Source organism: Haemaphysalis longicornis, unplaced genomic scaffold (genome assembly GCF_048455015.1).
Source record: "Haemaphysalis longicornis isolate Haplotype H1 unplaced genomic scaffold, Haemaphysalis longicornis Haplotype H1 scaffold_5, whole genome shotgun sequence".
NCBI lineage: Eukaryota > Metazoa > Arthropoda > Arachnida > Ixodida > Ixodidae > Haemaphysalis > Haemaphysalis longicornis.
The window spans coordinates 177822769-177841187 of record NW_027526385.1 but is presented as its reverse complement, the minus strand read 5'-3'; the positions used below and the strand labels follow the sequence as shown (position 1 = coordinate 177841187).

The following is an 18419-nucleotide window of genomic DNA, read 5'->3' as shown; positions in this document are numbered from 1 at the left end:
GAATCTTCTGGAGGAAGCGGAGAATGCCGGCTTCAACCTCTGTACAGATGCTTCGCAGCCCTCGCGTATCGGCACCTCAACGGTACGGGACACTACCCCAGATCTCGCCTTCATCCATGCGCCGACCGGGACGCCGGCTCGATGGAAAAACACGGGCATGAACCTCGGGAGTGACCACTATATTATAGAGGTCGGGCTTGAACTCCCCGTCCCGAGCGCGGCTCCTAGGGGACGAACGCATAGAATGACGGACTGGAACGCTTTCCGTGAGCTCAGCACCCACACGAGCTGTGGAAGCGTCGTCGAGTGGGCCGCACAAGTAAACGAGACGGTCCGGCGAGCGACCACCGAAACGGTAACAGAGAGTGACATCCCCGCGTTGGACTCCCGCTTGGCCCACATGCTGGAGGCGCGAAGGTCGCTGCAGCGCAGATGGAAGAGGAACAGAACGAACAAGACACTACGCAAACGAGTCGCACGCCTTGGGAAAGAAATCGAGGCGTATAGCCGACATCTATCTAGACAGCATTGGTCTGCCATATGCAAAGAGGTAGACGGGCAGCTGCACGTGAGCCGCACCTGGCGACTCCTCCGTCACCTTCGGGACGAGCAGCAGAGCAAGTCGTATCAAAAACACAGACTTGAACAGATCCTGCACGCAGCCATCAAGCAGCAGGGCGAAGCCGGAGTCAAGGACTACCTAAGCAACAAATACATACCCTCAGCACCGGCAGTCACCCATCCGGAATACAGTGAAGAGGACAACGCCATACTAGACGCTGACATTAGCGAGTTCGAGGTCCGCCGAGCCCTCAATGAGCTAAACTGCAAGTCGGCGGCGGGGCCAGACAGAATACAGAACAAGACGCTGCGGAACCTAGCGGATGGCGATGTCACAACGTTAACCAAATTCTTCAATGAGTGCTGGCGAACGGGATGCGTGCCCAAACAATGGAAGACTGCCCGCACAGTTCTGATTCCTAAACCGGGCAAGCCACCCAACATTGAGAACCTCAGGCCAATATCTCTCACCTCCTGTGTGGGAAAGGCCCTGGAGCACGTCTTAAATAATAGATGGCAGGACTACGTGGAAAGCAGGGGTCTATACCCTTGCACAATGCTGGGCTTCCGCAGCAAGCTCAGCACCCAAGACGCCATGCTCCTATTGCAGAACGACTTGCTCGAACATCCCAGCACTGTCGACTGCAGAGCCATCTTGGGGCTCGACATCAAGAGCGCGTTTGATAACCTGCGCCACTCAGCCATCCTTCAGCAAGTCTGTCGAATTGGCCTGGGGAAGCGATCATACGACTACATACGATCTTTCCTGTCTTGCAGGACGGTGCAGCTGCAGGCCGGGGAGCTGCAGCTCGAGGAGCGTGAACTAGGAGGACAGGGAACGCCACAAGGAGCGGTCATATCTCCATTCCTCTTTAACCTTGCCATGCTGCCAATCGCCGAGGGCCTGACTCGCATACCGTCCGTGAATCACACCATCTATGCGGACGACGTGACGATCTGGATGAACGGGGGCACGATTGGACACCTACAGACCACCCTACAACAGGCCATCGACTGCATCGAAGAACGACTTCAGGGCACGGGGTTGTACTGCTCTCCCCAGAAGTCTGAACTTCTCATTCTTCCCCCTGCGGGCCACTGGCGCCAGTCTGCGGCGAAAGAGGCCTCGGAGATCACGCTACGCACGAGAGACGGCGGCGTCATCCTGCACGTGAACGCCCTGCGTGTCCTCGGAATGCATATTAACACCGACAGCGGAAACTCTTTAGCAGTGGACCGATTGATCACAAAGATAGGCATAGCGACCCGCCTCATAAAGCAAGTCGCCACCAGGAAGCAGGGAATGAAGGAAGCCAGTTTGCTCAGGTTGGCTCAGGCATTCGTCGTCAGCCACGTCGCATACGTAGGGTCGTTCCATAAATGGCTCAGACATGAAAGGGATAAAATCAACGCCGCCATACGCAAGGCGTATAAAGCGATCATGGGTCTGCTCCCCGGGACCAGCAACGCTGCTCTAGCGGATCTGGGAATGCATAATACTTTGGAGGAGATCGGCGAAGCCCAGCGCACCTCGCAGCTCGTGCGACTCGGAGTCACCAAAACTGGCAGAACTATCTTGCGCAGACTGGGCCTAACCTCTCCGGAGGGAACCAGTTCAGCAGCGGAAGAGAAAGAAGATGATTACCCGAAGCATGATGAAAGACGAAAGCGTCTCCATTCGTTGCAACTAGTCGTCCCTCCGCCTCCCCGCAACGTCCAGCCGGGGACCGACGACGGACGCCGGAAGGCGCGAGCAAACGCTCTGGCGCACACGTACGAAAACGACGCTGACGCGTACTATGTTGACGCAGCAGCATACCCTCACAGAGTAGGGACATATGCGCTCTCGGTCGTACGGGCAAGCACCGGGGAGTGTGTTGCTGCTGGCAGCGTACGAGTGGATACGGCAACACAAGCCGAGGAGGCGGCCATCGCACTGGCGCTCACGTGCCGACCCCAAAAAGTCAGCACAGTTCTTAGCGACTCGTTGACAGCAATCAACAACTACAGCAGGATGACGGTGGGCCGTGTCGCTCACGAAATACTACCTCCGCACAGAGGCGGTCGGGTTTACCTCCGCTGGTTCCCGGCTCACGTCGGTCGACTACAGAGAGGCACTCCCAACCGAAAAGAAGATGCCGACACCATCGCGCGCGAGCTCGCACACCGCGCGACGGCATACGGACCTTCGACAACGGACGGGGACGCGGTTGCCAGCCGCGACGACCACGAGAACGACTTCAGCCCTATCACCGGGTACAGTGACGTGCTCGAGTGGTACAGGGCGCGAAGGCGAAAGATGGCCCGACCACATCGTAGTCTCACTAGAGAAGAAGAAGTACATCTCCGCCAACTCCAGACGGGATCGGTGCTCACCCCAGCCTTGGCGCATCATGTGTGCCCTGGACTCTATCCGTCGAACATGTGCAGTGTGTGTGGTGTGGTGATCGCGGACTTACCCCACGTGCTATGGGGATGTGATGAACATGAAGGCAGGGGACATCCACGGACCATCCCCGAGTGGGTGACTCTAGGACTGATGGCTAAGGACTTCGCATCGCAATCCGCGGTAACTCTGCTGCTGGCGACGGCTCTGGGTACGCAGCGGCGGACCGAGCAGGAGGCCGGTCGCCTCACCGGCGCCCCCGGCACTCCTCGCGCTCCGCTCGCGGGACCTTGAAGACGATCGTCCAGTCCCGTGTCCCTGGACACTAAGGTCAGGGCGGAACCCTGTGAGGTGCTCCCCCTGAAGCCGGGTTACTTATAATAAAGTCTCTCTCTCTCTCTCTCTCCTCGCACTTCGCCGCGGGAGGATCCGCGGCGGGGGCGAGAGATGGCGCTGGCGTCTCCGCGGCCGCGTCTCCGGCCTCCGCGGGCACCGGCGCCGGCGCGGGGTCATCGCCCTTCTTTAAAAGTTTAGTTCGCACGCCACGCAGGAACAATTTTAGCGCTCGATGCTAGCACGTCTCACTTTGCGAGCAACGGAGATCAAACATTGCATTTTTTCGGAGGCGTGATAGCTTGCACTGACGTCGCTTTATTGCCGTGTTGGTGCCTTCGTTGCACAGTGGAAATCTGCAGCTCCTTTTACGAACAGCGCTGACGAAGCTGACAGATATCGATCAAACAGTGCGGTGGCGTCGTTATGGGCAACCAACATGTTTTACGAGACGTTCCAAGACGCGAGCTTAAGCTAAAACCCCAATGCCTGGCGTTGCCGTTTATGGCATAAAAACGGCCCCTTCACGAGGCCTTTCACAGTGCGAACTTAAACTTGGCAGTAGTTGCTAGCGAGGGGTGGTCGCCCCGCCAGTAAATAGGAGATGAAGGTAGGGGAAGAACAACCACCGAAATTCACCATCGTCGTCAGCTTCCTCATTGCACGGTGGCATAAACGAGAAGCGGCGCATCGGGTTGCCATTCGAAAGCAAAGCCAATTGAAAGCAAAACGCTCCTCTACTGGCAAGATGCCAGAGCTCGTCGAATAAATATGCGAGTCGAAACAAGGCGTCGCACGCGTTTGACTGGCCATTATGATGCCCGATTTACAACCCACAAACGTGCCTCGGTGTACTCGGATATTTTATTTCCAATGCAGGGGACAATTACACCGCCGCGCCTGCATGGTGGGGCTGTATGCTCACTTGTAAATGGACTGCATGAAACCATAGTCTTGTAGTCGTTTTTTCTGGCCTGGAATGTCCACAAGTGTGGCAAGATACATTTCATCATGTGCCAAATGCCAACACAGGAAACGCAGTACGTCTTCCCCAGCTGGTCCGTTACAACCAGTTCCCTGTCCCCCTTCTCCTTTTGATACGGTGGGCATTGATCTGTATGGACCACTGCCACGCACACCCACCGGCTACCGCTGGATTGCAACGGCGGTCGACCATTTGACCAGGTACGCGGAAACATCACCTCTGCTATCTGGATGCGCTCAAGAAATTGCAGATTTCGTACTTCAGAGCATCATCTTGCGCCACGGTGCACCTCGCGTGCTATTGAGCGACCGAGGCAAGGCATTCCTTTCTCAAATTCTGGCTGAAGTGCTTCAAGCAGCAAATACTATGCATAAAACTACCACTAGCTACCATCCTGAAACCAACGGCATCACCGAACGATTTCACCCTCTCCGACATGCTATCCATGTATATTAAGCCGGATCACACTAACTGGGATCGAATTCTTCCTTTTGTTACATTCGCCAACAATTCGGCTATCCAGCGCACCACTGGCTACTCACCTTTCTTCCTGGTTTTTGGACGCTCCCCCTCTTTCATCATCGACACGGCTTTCTTTTCTCCCCCGCACTCCCTTGCCGCCCCGTTTTCTGACGTGTTCGTCTCTCGGCTTAACCACTGTCGTCACCTGGCCCGTCTTCACACTGAACTCAGACAGCAAGAACGCAAAAGCCAGTACGATTCCACTCACCGCTCCGTTCACTTCCGTCCTGGGGACGAAGTATTACTGTGGACGCCACTACGCTCCCCCGGTCTATGCGAGAAGTTTTTGCATAGGTACATTGGTCCCTACATCGTAGTTGAGCAGACATCTCCTGTAAATTATCTGGTGTCTCCGGCAGCTGCCCCTACTGACCGCCGACGGCGAGGAACTGAAATAGTGCACGTCTCTCGCATGAAGCGTTACAACCAGTGTACATCGTGACTCTCGGCGACCAGGAGGCCGCTTCCAGCCGAGGGGGGGATATTGTGAGCGTGTGTAAGCGCAGTCAACATTACTGGACAATTATTGCGCTCTGGAACACTTACGTGCTGTGGCCAATCGCCGTCATTCGGTAGGACCAATCCCTCATCTGTGCATACCCATTATCATCATCATCTGTACATAATCATCGTCACGAGTGGCTGCAGATTCCGTTGAGTCACCGACGGTCTCATTAAACCTTGTCCGCTGGCACTGGAGCCGACTTGTGCAGGGTCTTCCGTCTCCTTACAATATATATATATATATATATATATCAAAGTTGCAGTCCTTATTGCCAGTGCTGTTTGGCGTTTTAACAGTGTTTTATAGTGCCGAATGAGGTATGATTGCCTTTTTTTTATGCAGGAATAAATAATTGAAAATTCAAGTCGAGAAAAAATGCGCCGTTTTTTTCGGAAGCGGGAATCGAACCCACAACCTCAGCATAACGCGTGCGGTGCTCTACCATTGAGCTAGTTCCGCGGCGACTCCTCTCTCGACTATACCGCGGGGTTTTGTATTTACGACTGCTCAGAGCCCGGTCAACTAGCGCCGCCCCTCGACCAGCGCGGGAAGACGTAGAACGTCTTTTCCCAGCGGCCGCACGTAAGACGTGGTCGGAAGTCGGGGATAGCCAAAGGCATTTCAGACTGCTGAAGCCAGAACCCTCGTAATGCATTTTGTAGAACAGAGACGTACGGGACGAGGGATTCCGTAAGGACACATATCAAAGTTGCAGTCCTTATTGCCAGTGCTGTTTGGCGTTTTAACAGTGTTTTATAGTGCCGAATGAGGTATGATTGCCTTTTTTTTATGCAGGAATAAATAATTGAAAATTCAAGTCGAGAAAAAATGCGCCGTTTTTTCCCCAAGCGGGAATCGAACCCACAACCTCCGCATAACGCGTGCGGTGCTCTACCATTGAGCTAGTTCCGCGGCGACTCCTCTCTCGACTATACCGCGGGGTTTTGTATTTACGACTGCTCAGAGCCCGGTCAACTAGCGCCGCCCCTCGACCCGTCTATCCCCGACTTCCGACCTGGGTCAGTGACACAGCGCCTAATTTTCTCGTGTGATCTGAGAAACGTGTTTTATCTTCTTTCTTCTTGCTCCACCCGTTGGCAGCCACTGGTAGCCATTATATTACCCTGTTGGCCGCACTCCTGTCGTCTTTCGCATTCCATGACTATCCATCCCAAGTTTATTCTTCCCCTTAAAATGAAATGAGTGTTTCTCATGGTGAAAGACCAATCTATCACGCTCGTTTCATATCCCAATGTCTTCCTCCTGTTCTCCTCTTTTCGAAACACTTTTGAACTGACCCAGATTTGTTTCAGACTGCTTAGTAAGAAGCTGCTCTTCTCTCCCCTTAGTGTAGCATCTGAAGTACCCATTCGTTTTATTGGCCTTCATAACGTATTCCTCATTATTTGAGAATAATTCTTCAGAGCGGTTTAGCTATACCAATCCTCCGACTTTTCTTTTATTCACTTACTCTTTATCGCTATTAAAGAAACCAGCAACCAGTTATGCGTCCTTTTGGCTTATTGCCTTGCTCAGCTGCATACGAAAGCTATAGAAAAGATGATAGATTCCAGAATGACATGGTTAAGAGAGCACGAAGGCTCATCCCCATACAATAAATGGCTTCCGTCAGAACCGATCGGTGATAAACATTATTAATCTAGTGTCCTCACTCAAAGAACCACTCAGTTCTGGCTGCACATTATCCGCAATCCTCCTGCAGTTAATGCGCGCCCTCAATTCAGTCCTCCACACAGCTATTCTTGTCGCTCTTGAAGAGGATCACGGCTTCGGGGGCAGGTTATATACATGGATGGCAGACTACCTTGATGGGCGACACCTTTTCATGTCCACTCCAGACGGCCCATCTGGCAACAAGGTGGAGAGGACTGAAGGAGAACGACACCCTGAGGCTGGTACAAGCCTTTGTGGTGTCAAGAATAACGTACGCCACACCTTACCTCCTGATGAACAAAGGAGAAAAGAGCCAGGTGGACACAGTAATACGCAAGGCGGTGAAACAAGCCATCGGAGTTCCCATAAGTGCGTCGACGGACAAGCTCCTCCAGATGGCTCTACACAATACAGTGGACGAGCTGGTTGAGGGCCACCTATCCAGCCAAAAACAGAGGCTGAGTCACACTAAGGCGGGCCGCCGTATCCTGGGTAGAATCGGCTGGAGCGTGGCAGAGCTGACCGATCGAGAACAGCTTGCGGACAAATGGCTAGACGCAATCAAGACCAAGCCTCTCCCAAAGAACATGAATCCGGCTCACCATGGCGGCAGGCGTGAGGCTAGGGCTCGTGCCCTCAACAGGCTACTGGAGAGCGAAGACGGTGTCGTCTTCACGGACGCCTCGAAAAACAAGGCGACGACTAGAGCAGTGGCGGTGGTGACAACTAGGGGCGAGCTGCTTACAAGCGCATCGTTTCAAGTCAGAGATGTGGAAGAAACGGAAGAGTTGGCAATTGCCCTAGCCCTGACCCTTCCGGGAATTTCCAAGGTTGTCACCGACTCACAGCAGGCGTACAGGAACTTCCAGTCAGGCTGGGTGTCCCGGCGGGTACTTCGCATCCTGAGGGAAAAAACACCTCCAGAGAGCTATGTTGAATTAGTATGGGTTCCAGCCCACTCCTTGGTGGAGGGCAATGAGTTTGCCCACCGACAGGCCCGCGCGTTAACGTACCGGGCAACGGCTGAGGAGGAGGCCAGAGGTGAACCTATGGTGACCTACAGAGAGATAGTGCGGCACTATCGACAGGATAGGCAGAAACTTCCTGCCCCGCACCCAGAACTCACGCGGGAGCAGCAAGTACTGTATCGACAGATTCAGTCAGGGTCTTTCCCTCACCCTCGCTTACTGAACAGCATGTTCCCAAATCAGTACGACAAGACTTGCCCGTTATGCAAGCAGCTCGGTACTCTTCGCCACATGATAGGAGAGTGCGACGTCAGCCCAAAACACCCACCCCTCATCAGCAACTCCTCCACTAAGAACCCCACCCTTACCCCTAGCGAGCGATGGGAGATCTTGCTGTCCAGCCCCGCCTTGGAGGATCAGCTACGGCTGGTTACCAGGGGCCAGGTGGCGAAGACAGCATATGGAATCCTGTGAAGAGGGATCCACTCTCATCCAGCGCGTTTTGCGCTGACATGCTGTGCAATAAAGTTGTTCCTCCTCCTCCTCTCATTACTCCGTAAAAAATGGGTGCGCCACGTGCAAAGTGCCGTACTAAGCCCGTCACTGTTCATCCTGGATCTCATTTCACTCAAGAACCGTGCTGCGTGGAGTGAAGACCACGCTGTACGCAGATTATCTGTCTGGTGGGCTCCCAGTTTACGACAAAATACACAGGAGCACTTGCAGAAAGCCCTCCACAACATCTCTATATACCTCGGAGCCCGCGGCTTTGAACTTTCACCAGATAAAGCCGTGGCCATGGCCTTCACACGGAACACTATGGATCGCTTCCATTGATTCTAGGCGGCCGCATCTTTTCATATGCAAGAGTATATAAACTCCTAGGAATTTTATTGGACGGCAGCATGACCTGATGACCCGATGTTGAACACATTTTTGAGGGCGCTAAGTTCTTTAAATTGCCAGCGGGTTCGCGCTGGGGCAGTGATTTCCATTCAGTGGTTATGTTGCACGAGAGCGATGTGGATGGAGTGCTTCGCTACAGCCTCCTTATTCTACGTAAAACATCTACGACAAGTGAGAGAACCCTTCAGGTTGCCAGAAACAACAATATACGCCCCATGCTACTATTAAGGTAGATACTTATTCCCCGTAAACGGGAAAATTGTGGTGTGTTCGATTGTTGGTTTGTTTGTTTGCTGCATGTCTTTCACTCATTTCAGTTACACGGACGTGGAGAACCCATGTTTGAATACGAAGTACATATAGGCGGGACCGTTCCAAACAGCTAAATCGTCTCGCATATCGACGGAATACAACTGAGAGCTTAGCTTTCCGTCCAGACGGAGGCGGCGTAAAGACGGAAGCAAAACCGGCTGATTAGACACCATGTACAGTCTTCAGATTTGGTGCAGAGGTTGCGCCTCGGATAATTGGACTATTGTACCGGGTTCGAATCCCCCCCGGACATGCTTTATTTTTTTTTGCGTGGTTGCGCCAGTGTTTTGTAACATATAACTTCGCGCCCACTTTACAATTGACACGGTGAGAGCAGTATAGGCCTTGATTTTGCACTCAACCGGCCGCTCCGCTACCGCTCACTAGAGCCAAAGCCGACGCCAGAGTTCCGATCATCTGCAGTTCGTAATGGTGATCACTAATTAACGGTTTTTCTGGCTAGTCAATGAGCGGAAGCGGTTCGTTCGGCGGGGTAAATATCAAGAAAGACTGCTCTCGCTGCTTGTTGTGAAGCGGTCGTGGTCGAGATAGTGGCTTGGAGTTCCGTTTGACGGAGTTAGAGTTAGTTTGTTGAAGTTAGAGTCAAGTTTAACCGTGGTTACTAAACTTTAACCGCGGTTACCGCAAACTGCGGTGTCGGCTGTTACACGCGAAATTTTATTGGCGAATTCCATTGGGCGAACAGGAGCAAGTGCAGCGAGCAGCCAGAGCAGCACACGGGAGTAACGGGGACGTGTGCTTTCGTTCCGCGAATGAAACATTCGCGCTGCTCCGGGAGCAGTGAAAAGAGGGGGAGGCCGAGATGTCAAGAGTCATGTGACCAAACGTTTCCCGCGCTCGCTTCCCGGAGCATTTCGCGCGCTCGCGATGTCCGCACGCAGTTATTTCTCGCTAGTTTTGCCAGATACGTGCCGGTGGTTTTGTGTCTGCCTTCCGCATTGCGACGAATGAAGAAGCCGAGCGGATGTTCATGTTCATGATAAAGGAGTCACCATCGTGTCTCCCAAAAATTAGCTGCGAACGATAACAGTGTCCACCGACTTTTCCAGATACGACTCTACCTTCGGTCGCTGCTCCGGCGGGGTGAACAGGTGCTCGAACATAAACTCATGCAATGTCAAATCGTCGTCGTCGTCGCTGCTGCTGCTGTCCGATGATGAGCTTGCGCTTGAATCTGTGGTGCTTTCATCATCTAAAAGTAGCAGCAATTCCTTGTCCAGACGGCCGCGCTTAGCTGCTGCCGTACGCACTGAGCGACTACCGCGGCTGCTGGATTCCGCCATTTTTCCTCCGCCAACCGGGGATAAAACCAGAAGTGACGCAAAAGAGGTCATGTGACTTCCTCGGCGTTCCCTGTTACTCCGCCGCTGGCGACGGAGCACCGAGAACTGCTCTCGGCTGCTCTCGGCGCCAAAAAAGTGCTCCTCTTCGACCAATGAAACACAACGCCCCTGCTCCTGCCCGACCACTGGAAGACGCCAGAACTCACGAGAGCACTTTTGGTGCAGTTAGAAGTGCTCCTGTTCGCCCAATGGAAAGCGCTATTAAGTGTGGTGACCGCGGTCACAATTGGTTGTGAGCGTAACAAAAATAAATTAACACAGTTTTAACTTCACGATAGAAAACAAAAGAGAAGCAGTGTAGACAAAAGGAAATATTGTTAAAACAGTCGCTTCAGACCCAAACGCATAGCACTTGCGCGCGGCGAGATTTAGGTGAGGGGCTTCCACAATAGTTCGCAACCGGCTTGGTTTTCTCGCGTTGCTCGGTGTTGGGAACTTTAGGCTTAGCCTCGCGGCGGATATTTGACCGCCGTTTTCTCTACAACTGCGAATTGCAATTCATAGCACAATTTTTCATTACACTAACATTCGCTTTCTCGCATGTGGAAGTTCTTTTCCGCGATCAGATTTATTTCGAAGGGCGGCGATAAACTGTTGCTGCCGTGGTCTGGACCGGTTCGAGCCGCTTTCAGTGCCGTGCGGGCAGGCGCGCTAGCATGTTTGCAGGCACGGCTGACCTGCGCGCCGATCGTTTCCGAGTGCTGAAAACGCACCACGATTGCCTGCTTTGGTGAACGACGCGCGGAATTTACTAATTTAGCACGGCTTTTGTCGTAGTTGATCGGGTGGATCGAAAAACGAGCCGCTGCTGACGGGCAGTCGCGCTGACTGCGATAGCGACGCAAAGAAAGCAAGCGCCTCTTGGGGGCAGCTTTGGGGCGCCCGCTATTTGAGAACGTTCGTCTCCTCCGAACGCCAGGTGATTTTTTTATCGCCTCCGCTGATGCGCCGCCATTTGCGTCCAGACTGACTTGCGTGATTTTGAGCACTGCGGCTGCGGAAACTGCGGTTAGCGTGACCGAACTGAGGTGGCCAAGCTCAGTGTGCATTAACCACGGTTAGCGGGGTAACCGCAGTTTCGTTTCTCGTGTAACGCAGCAAAACTGCGGTTTTGTCTAACCGCGGTTCGCTTAACCGTGGTTAACTGCGCCCGTTCCGCTCATTGACTAGCTAGAATAACCGTTAATTAGAGATCACCATTACGAAATACAGGTGATCGGAACTCTGGCGATGGATACGTCGCCCATGGCTCTAGTGAGCGGTAGCGGAGCGGCCGGTTGAGTGCAAAATCAAGGCCTACTGCTCTTCGCGCTAAGTTATCTGTTACAAAGCACTGGCGCAACCACGCAAAAAAAAAAAAAAAAGTAAACCATGTCCGGGGGAATCGAACCCGGTACAATCGTGCAATTATCCGAGGCTCAACCTCTACACCAAATCTGAAGACTGAACATTGCGTTTAACCAGCCGGTTTTGCTTCCGTCTGGACGGAACTGTATAAATTTTCACACCGGCTCCGTCTGGACGGAACGCTAAGCTCTCAGTTGTATTCCGTCGGGACGGAAGGATAACCCGCCGCACTCCGTTCCGTCTGGACGAACTTTAGCACTGGTATATCGTTTCCTCTGGACGGAACGCTAGCCACAGCCTTGTTTACCCTTTGTTTAAAATCGCCGCAAAGGCGGATGCAGCCATTACGCTTCACTAGCGGTACCACGGGCGCGGCCCACTACGAATGAGGCACCGGTACAATAATGCCCGCGTGCGAGAGGCGGTCAAGTTCCTCGACGACCTTTGCACGAAAAGCGTAGGGAACTTTGCGTGCTTTCCAGAATTTCAGCAACACGTTTTCTCGCGTCTCTAAGTGTACCGGAGGCTCTTTTATGAGACGTAAGCCTGGCACGAACATATCAGCGAATTGTGCTAGCAACCGGTCTACGCTAGTGTCATCAGCACCGACTAGCAGCATTTGCTCACATGATTCGTTCACGTTCATGACCTGCACGTCGAGCATGTGGAATGCCTGAATCATGTAGCGTCCGCACAGGTTGGGGCCGGAGCAATCAAGGACTTGCAAAGATCCATCCAACGGCTTGTTTCCACACGAAACCTTCAGCTTCGGTTGTCCCCGCAATGGAAGCCGTCCAAAGAAACAGGTCAGTTTCAAAGGCGAACCACACATCTTGGGCCACACGGCTTTGTTCCGCTCATATGTGGGCCACGTGATGGCCGAAACCGGTGAGCCTGTGTCGACCTGCATGTCCACTGGAACCCCAGCACAATCCAAGGTGCGCACGATGGGTTGCGCAATGTCGACGTGGCCGATAGGACTGCCCGCGGCCGCCAGCACGAACCCTCTGTGCCAGTGTCTTCCTCCCGTGACGACAAGGCGGGTACTTGGTGCACTGGTGGAGCCTCCACGGAACCGCTCTCGCGGCGGCCACAGGCTCGAGCGATATGACCTCGCTGTTTGCACTTGAAGCATGTCGGCAAGTGGAAGCGGCAATCCTCAAGCCCGTGCCCTTTTGCTCCGCAGCGGTTGCACACAACAGTTTGTGGCCGGCTTCTTGCGCGATAGGACTGGCCTCCCAGCGCACATACACTTCCCTCAGTGGCGTGGCGTACCACATCTTGCGCGTAAGCTTCGGCCATTTCGGCGGATATCGCATTTTCTTCCGTTTCGCTCCTCGTCAGCTGTGGTTTTACGAGTAGCTGCCGACGCACTCCTGCGCTTTGCAATCCACACAGGATGCGATCTCGTAGCGTTCTATCCAACGATGTGCCAAAGATGCAGGTGTCCGCTATCTGTCGAATCGACACGATAAATTCCTTGAAAGGTTCGCCGCGCAGCTGGTTGCGGGTGAAGAACTTGTAAGACTGGGCAATATCGTTCAGATGAGGCGCAAAGTGCTGCTTTATCAAGGCCACCACTTGGGCGTACGAATGTTCATTCACCTTGTCCGGAGAACAAAGTCCGCTCAGTACGTCCACGGTGTGGGTGGACCATGCAGTCACCAGCAGGACCCCTTTCTTTTTGCCTTCAGTGATGCCATTGCTCTCAAAGAAGGCTTCCAGCTGAACCTGGTAAGCTGGCCACTTGTCGTTCGTCTCGTCAAACTGCGGCGGGCTGGCGTATCCTCCCGTGGGTGCGGTGGCCATGGCGGACTGAGTTGACGCCCAGTTTTCATCCCATCCTCGTCGCCACTGAAACGAACATGCCGGGGCAGTGTGACTGGGCCAAGACGCGTTTATTGGATAGCGTAGGTTAATGTAGTGTTGTGCGAGAGGGGTTAAGAGGCGGGAGCAGTAGGAGCAGGGGTGATAACGGCAGCTTTGCTGGCGTGGCGTCACATATACATCACAACTGATAAAATATACACCACTGGCGTATTGAAATACGTGGTCGGATAATGTACGAAGGTGACTCGCCGGTATGAGACCTAACTATAGGGATGTAATGTTGCGGCTGATGGGCGAATCCAGAGATCGAATTGCAATTTTAACAAAGATAGAAGCGGAAGAAAGTATATCCCACAGACAGTCATGACCCTTGGTGTTTGCTTTAAGTAATCTCTAGGACAACCTAATGGCTGGACGGGAAAGTAGCTGGCAAACCGGCACTGCTTCATCGTTTTCGCTAATATCTTGCTTAATTGCTTACCCTCGTATTTACAATTGCACCACTCTTATGCGGAAAAACAGTATTTTGAATGCCCCAGAATTGCATTTAATTTTTATGGTCGCTTTGGACTACAAAGCCTTTTTTTTCGTATTTCGCTTATAATTTACCTCACCGAACCGGTTCGCAAACCCGTTACAGGATGATTTACCCAAACCGGAAGAGAACCGGGTGGTGGTGGTGGCAAAACGTTTATTCAGCCAAAGGGAAGGGGTAGAAGGCGTGCTTAGCCTCCTATGTCCAGGAGGCCTCTTCTCCGGAGCAGAAAAAAATGACCAAACACGTACAGTAACGAACCGGTGTGTTTTTGGTTCCACGCACTGGCATATAAAGGGTGTTTCAGCTAATTTTAGCCAGAGTTTAAAAAATGCTTATGCGCTCTAAAACGACGAGACCACGGGCATGTTGCTAACTTCTGTATGTAGAGCGTAACGCTATTTTAGGCTTGTGCGACTATTCGAGCGCTTCGAATATTCGTATGAATATTCCAGTATTTGAATTCGCTTCGACCCGAATTTAAAATTTCAGATATTTCGGAGTGAACGAATATCAAAACTGCGTTCAAGTACTCTCACGAGTTTCGATTTCGTTAGCCAAGCCGCAGTGCCATTGACATCATGCCTACATCTTGACTACACGTGGAGCCAAGACAATCTAGGCCACATTCAGGGCGTTGTAGCCATCTTACGCGTCAAGGTTCGTCGGCGTAGTCAAGGGTCTCCTTTCTTTATTTCAAGCAATGAACCGTAACCAAACAACTGTGTGGCACGCGTGCAGTGACCAGGTGTTGATCGCACTCCGCGCTTGAACTTCAGTGTTCATCAGTTGTTCCATGTGACATGGCCAATGCGTCCGCGCCCCATATGTAACTTTTTTGTGAAGGTCCTTCCATGGGAAGAAGATCAGTGTCTCCAATGCAACGCTGTCCTGAAGACGCCAACGGGGACTACGATGACTCTGTCCATGCATTGAAAGAGGCACCCGGATGTCTTCGTGACATAGGAAAATGAGCGTTGTGCGTGGAAAAGTGTGAAGTCTACTGATGTCGCTAAGCCTAATGCGCCACAGCCATCAGTAGCTGACCTTTTCACGCCGGAGCTAAAACATACGGCGCCAAAAGCACAGCAAATGACAAAGGCTATTGCCGGATAAATAGTGCGCAGGATGCATTCTTACAGTATCGTTGAGGAGCCGGGCTTTGTGGCAGTTATGAATACTGCTATGCCTGAGTACGTTGTGCCATCGCCAACAGCGTTTTCCAGAGCAATATATCCAGAGCTGTACGCGTCGAAGAAGCAAAACTTGATGAGCAGCCTTAAGGCGGTGATTGACCGTGGAGTAGAGGCAATTTCAATAACGACGGACAGTTGGACATGCCGTGCTAATGAAAGCACCAGGATGCTGTCTCGCTGCAACCGTTGCAGCTCTTGGGTGAACCCGTTCTTCAGGGCGAACGGCAGCGGGTGCGGCTTAAAAAAACCGGCGCCGGGCTCCCTCCAGAACATGAATGCTCGCCGCCGTGCCGGTGAATGTGCCCACCCCGGGCTAGAACAGGGCCTCAAACTTGGTCAGGAGGCTCGGGATGTCTTCCACCACTCGTACTGCTTCCTGGTACTCCGGTAGCCGCGCGCCAACGCCTGGATCCAGATCCGGCCCAGCAGCGTCAGTGACGACCCCTTGGTCAAGTACACGGGCAGGGTGGCCTCCCGGTCGCCAAGGCAAACGCTGACCGGGGCTTGACCCCCGACTTGGGCGAGCTGTCCAGAGTAGCTCTGCAGCATGACGCCCGACGCCTCGACAGACACGCCAGGGAAGGTGCGCTTAAAGACTTTCCCGGCCATGACCGACACGCTGGCCCCTGTGTCCAGCTCCATGGAAATGGGACGCCCGCAGACTTCGACAGTGAGCATATACGGTGGCACAGACGACTGAAGTATGTCCGTGTGCCACATGTCAAAAATTTGCGGGTCTTCGGCCACGAAGTGAAGCCTAGCCGTTGCACCCGAAGCTGCTGGCGCACGCCCCCGCCGCCTGCCCTTGCGCCAAATCCCTTGGTCATGGGCTGGCGCGGAACATGTGCTCGACGCTGACTCCTGCTTTCGTCCGTTCACCGTCCCCCCTCGCCACGCCCGAGCAATGGGCCCAGTTCTCCCGCACGCAAAACACTCCGCTTCCGCGGACTGGCCCTGCGAGGGGGGGAGGGGGGGGGGGTCTCATCACAGCAACGACTGCACCTGCTATGCCGTGTCGCCACTTTGTTTACTGCCACCTCCGTCGACAGTGAGCCGGCCGCGCGTGATATATCGCCTGCATCCTTGGCCGCAGCATCCATCGCCAGCGCTGCCTTCACGGCGTCGTCCAGCGAGGGGTCAGGAAGCTCCAGGAGTCGTGTCTGCATGGCGGGGTCGTTGATGCCGCAGACGAAACGGTCCCGGAGCAGCGAGTCGAGCTGCTCCCCGAATGCGCAGCCGCTCGCCAACCCTCGCAGCGCTGCGACGAACTGCCCGAGCGTCTCTCCGTCTCGGCAGCTCCGGTTGTTGAAGCGGAAGCGCTCGTCGACGGGGCCGGGCTGAAGTGCGAGCGCAGCGTCGCAAGCAGCTCACCCAGGGACTTGTCATGCGGCGTGGCCGGCTTGAGGAGGTCGAGCAGGAGAGCGAAGACGCGGGTCCCGCAGCTGGAAAGGAAAATGTCGCGCTGTTTTGCCTCGGCTGTGTCGTTCACCCGGAAAAACACGCCGACTTGTTCCTGGTATACCGGCCAGGCGGACCCTTCGCCCTCGAACGGCTCGAGCCTCCCGTACATCAGCATGGCGTAATGGCGACCGGCGTGAGGGGGCGGTGTCTCGGCGCTCTCGCTGGCTTTGGCCACTCCGCGGGCTTCTTCCCTCGTCACCAGTGTCACGATGTGGCCCTTCATTCGTGAACCTGGGAGGGTCGGGGCACCCTCCAGCCGAGTGACGACTCGCAGCGTGCTGGTGGTGACGGTGACTGACCGCGCGCGGCTGTGCTCGTTGGTGTTTATTCAAGGTAAATGTAACTGATAGCGAAGCTTCCATAGAAGCCCATGCGTTCAGAAAATGGCGGCTCTTAAGCTGCTCATGGGGCTTAGCGCCATCTGTGTGAGGAGGGAACACTTCCGGCGGAACAAATAATAAACAGGATGTGACGCAAGATCCGGTTAGAAAGTGAGGTCATTTTGCTCCATTAGCGGGAAAATTTGACTTCAAAATAGCTTTAGCAGGCCTTTGATCGCTGAGAGCTCATGCCATTGCAAGCTGATGCAAGTTGGTGAGCCCTTGGCGTGTGTACTTCAAGTCAACACCAGCTTAACTAGTACAGACTCGTGACTAGAGAAACGTACTTAAGCATAATGTATGATTCGCCTCGGTGTTTATAAAATCATCTTGCATTTGCTCTGAACCTTTATTCTGTATTCATGTCCCCTCCATTGCTGTATAAAAGCAATCAGTTGTTTATTTTGATTGCAGTGGGTGGGAAACCGGGAACCGGGTACGTACACCCCCCCCCCCCCCCCCTCCCCGACCGGATTTTTTTTTCTGCCTTGGGATACAGAACACAAAATGACACTTGACCACTCTCCCCGGCCCCCTTTCATATCAAAAACGTGCCCACTCCTTACCGCGATACACATTTCTACCAACGCCACTGCTGGGTTTAATTGCGTCGCACATACGCAGGTTGCGCAGGGGGATGAAACTCCGCCGTTTTTCTGTCCCGTGACTGCAGCGATCCTAACGTTTGGGGGCTGTACTACATACCAGCATAAATGAACGTTGTTGCTGCATTTTATATTTATTACCAGGTTACTTATTAATTACGGAGTTTTTAAGATGCAAGTGAACTTAAAAGTTGCGGTTCTAGACTGCGAAAATACGAGCGCCACCCTGAGTGGAAAAGAGGAACCACGCCTTTCTGCTTCGCACCCGCAGAAAAGGGGCGCTTCTTGTCGCGCCCGCAGGTATGCTACGATCCACGGTGTTCCGAGGGCCGTTTTTACCACCGTGAAGTTTGTTTCATCGAAACAGACGCATGAATGGATTCGCACCGTCATCACAGATCGTGCTGTACTAAGTGGTGTCAAAATTCTTCACGCCAGGCCGCATAAAATTCTTTTGGATCCCGGTGGACGAAAGGTACGATCTGCATGCTGCTCGTTTTGCTTTTCTACGCTTGCATGATATAGCAGGACGCGGTTGCAGCAGTAGAT

The 18419-nt window shown here is 53.4% G+C and overlaps 1 pseudogene; it reads right to left on the bottom strand.

Annotated features, from left to right (window-relative positions):
• Window positions 1-7113: 7113 nt before the first annotated feature.
• Window positions 7114-13672, bottom strand: LOC144140018 (uncharacterized; annotated as a pseudogene).
• Window positions 13673-18419: the final 4747 nt, after the last annotated feature.